Here is a 3,806-nt window from a genome sequence, read left to right on the forward strand (position 1 = left end):
CAAAAGTAGTTTAAGCCTTCTGCTCTAAATCTGCCGTCCCGTCTCTCTGGATTGCCTCTTAATCAGCCCTGGGTCAATTATGGCCATAGGGCAGTATTTATAGCCTCCTTAGACGCATAACTGAAGAAATAGCCGATCAACAAACGCTCTTTAGTGCGTCGGGCATCGACTGCTGCTCGCCGGCCTAAAGGCCGCGCGACAGTCGACACCTTTCGCCCGCTCCAAAGAGAGCGCGGCAGTCGACACTGCCGCGGCGGCTAAAGGCGCGGTAGCTCAGACACTGCCGCGGCTTAAAGGGGAGTTTACACCCATGTTCATAACGTGTTTGAAACAGTCCTCCCACGACCTTAACCACCTTTTTTCGTGGTTTTAACTGCTTTTCCACGTCAGCCCACACGTTTCTATTTCTGATACGCCGCCACGCTGGACTTTAAATACATCATCAGATAACTGCATTATAAACTGATAGTATTAGCAATGCCCTTAATGACCGCGGACTTGGTAGCCGGTTGTTGCGCGCCTTAGCCACCGGCCGATATTAGCTGCCCGCCGCCTTCAGCCGGGCACCACATGCTGCCCGCGCCTTGGCCGCCCAGGGTTCCCGATGGCTGCCGCCGTCGGCAAGCCGCCGACACCAAGCGTGTTTGTTGCGTGTGTACATGCTTCTTTCCATCTCTTCCATGTTGTTTCGCTTCCTTTGAATCATTCCCTTCTGATTAAGAGAGTGGCTTGCCTTGAGTGGTGTTTGGAAGTCTGTAAGCATTTTTTGATGCCTACAATTATGCTTCGAATTCCTGACTTGCATATCTTCTTTGGTGAAAGCGATGCAAAGAAATTTGGTGGCTGCCAGATTGCAATGCTGCACTGATGACTCTGGCTTTTCAGGAGTTGGCTTGATTTGAGTGAGGAATATCTCAGAATCAGCCAAAGCTTCTTGTAAAGCTTCTCTGGTTTCTTTTGAGAGGCGCAACAACTCGTATAGCGTAATCCTTACTGGGATATTGGCCAGCTGAGCCATAACGTCGAAACGATATGGTGCGTCCGAGCTTTCCGGTTTATCTCGTCCAATCGGTCGGCTGAAACGAGACTGCTTCGAAATTTGAACCTCTTTATGTTGGGGTTCTTTCTCTTTTTGCTTAGCCGGTTGTTGTGGCTTTTCAGCAGCTACTGGAGGAGTTGTAACTATCCCTATCTCCTTCAGAGTTGTAGCATTTGGGTTAGAAGTCTCAGGATATTTATAATGGTACTCATTCCCACTTCTCGTAGCGAAAACTTCCTGTTCTCCATCAGAAAGTGATAAAGCTGCTATCTCCTCATCGTTCCTCTCGGGAATCGCCGAGGCTCCGTATTTTCCTTTGCCTTTTGACTTCTTCTTCGACGTGGATGTTGTCCACTGTTCATCTTCAAGCAAATCCGGATGAAACCAAAGGATTTCGCCGTTGGGGGTTGTGTGAGATACAAGCCCTTTTTGGCGCTGTCCATGGGGGTCATCGTTGATGGTTTGCACTTTGACCTTTGATACTGGCTCGACTTGAAACCAGGACAAAGGAACCGATCCGAAGCTAATTGAGACTGCGTTTGCGCCTACTTTTTTCTCCTTTGGCTTCAGCGTCACAATACCAACATCGATTAATGTGTGTATTTTATCTTTTAATACATAACACGTCTTGGTGGGATGGTGGACCCTCCTGTGATATGCACAATATTTTGGGTCATTGATCTTCGTTGCTTCTTCTTGGTTTGTGACCGGTGGAAGCTTGATCTTGTTATTCTCCAACAAGTATTTGAAGATGACTGGAACTTCATCATCTTTGAAAGAGTATTCCTTCGGAAATCTATTCTCAGAAGTCTTGGGCTGCCTCGGGGGCTGCTGATTCTGATTTGGCGCCAATTGGAAGGATGACTGCTGCGGTTGTTGTTGCGGCGGCTGTTGCGACGTTTGATGTGCATCCACAGCTGCCGTGGACCCTCTTCCTCTACCTCGAGGATTAAAGTTCTGCTTTTGATTATTAGCTGGTGGCAGATTCTTTCTCTTGAGAAAGCGTTCAGCTTGTTCACCTCTCACTTTCAATTCTTTCCAAGTTTTAGAGGGCACAACCCCCATCACCTCTAACACATCCAATGACAAGTTGTTGTGACATGTCTGTAGGATGAACTCTTCTGTGAGTGGATCTCTGCAGTTCACCGCTTTGTCCCGGAATCGTTTGACAAAGACGTCAACCGATTCCCCATCCTTCTGCTTTTCATCCAATAACGTGCCAATCGAGACCTCTGTGTCGTCGTCGAAGAAATTGGTGAGGAATAGTTCTTCCATATCTTCCCAGCTAGTGATACTCCCGGGCTTAAGGCGTCGGTACCAATCGAAGGCAGGCCCGCGAAGGGTTTCTACGAATGACCGGACCATCAGGGCTTCGTTCCCGGATATTGCGCCGAGATGCGACTTGAAATAGATCAAGTGCTGAGTTGGTGAACCCCTGCCATCAAAAGGAGTAAAGTTAATCAAATTAAATTTCTGGGGATAAGGAATCAGGTCCCACTCCCTCGGTACGGGTATGGAATTCCCGTTTTCTTCACTTCTTGAGCCGTCATCAAAGCGTTGACTTTGCTCTCGAGATCATGCATCTTCTTGTCCTCTTCCTCGCTTTTCTTCAAATAGATCTATGGAGGTTAAGTGGATGACTTGGTCGGACCGTTTCCGGAGTTGTCTTTATCTGGAGGAGGATCGTCAAAGATAGTCTCATCCTCTTCATTACGCCGACTGGATTCCGCCTTCTGGCTCGACTCCGGTTGGTGTTGCTGAACCTGCAAGTCTCGCATCTGCTGCATAGTCAATTCCATTTCGGTTTTGAACTCAGCTCTAATTTCCTCGCGTTGTTTAGCCAACGCTTCCTGCAGCATGTGAGCCAATTGATCTGGCGTAATTGCAAATGATTCTCTGGCTTGTCCAACACTGGATGTGGTGTCGTCAGAAGCGACAGCAGAACAAGTGTCTGATAATTCTTCGTCCGAAGATAACCCCTCGTGCATTCTCTTGTAATCTCGTCGTAGGTTGGCCCGCGACATTCTTTGAGAAAGACCCCGCTCAACTCTCCCTCCCGGAGAGAAATCAGGGTCGTAGTTAACTGACTTTTGCTTTCCTTTATTGGTCATGTTGATAGTGACCTCAGGGAACTCATCTTGTCGGATTACAGGTTTCTTTTTGTTGAAACGTCTTGTTTTGGGTCTTGACGCTTCATTGGACAATCTTTGAAATACGGAGACTCTTGTTGAATTATTCTTAGAGCATCCGCATTCTGTCAACACTGCTTTAATGAGTCTCGCAAGCGCAATGAGACTCGTTTTCTCTGACAACCCTCTTTCTTGAGTTATCTTTCTGATAATACAGCTCATCATTATTGTGATTGAGCAACTTATCTTTTGCCTTTGAACTTTGTTAACATGCACAGGACGACTGGTCGTCACCTCTGAGCGATCCAAAGTTGAATTTTTAAATCCACCCCCTTGCGGGTGTGGAGTTTTCAGAGGTCCTAAATGAGAGTGAACTGGTATTCTCTCGTTCTGGACTTGTGCAGTTCTGACAGGTGGGTGTTTACGACCCCCTGTATATGAAACCACCACGGGTTTATTTGCTGGACTTGGTTGTTCTTTGGCTGGGGCTTTGCCTCGATTGTCAACTGAAGGACCGAGACGATCCGCCATTGTTATCTTAAACTTGGACAAATCTGGGCTAACCCAGGGTTTCACTGGTGATGAAGTAGACGGGCCCGGAACAGATGCTTGCGGCGTCTTCGGCATCCAAACTTTAC

Source organism: Asparagus officinalis, chromosome 3 (assembly GCF_001876935.1).
Source record: "Asparagus officinalis chromosome 3, Aspof.V1, whole genome shotgun sequence".
Taxonomy (NCBI): Eukaryota; Viridiplantae; Streptophyta; class Magnoliopsida; order Asparagales; family Asparagaceae; genus Asparagus; species Asparagus officinalis.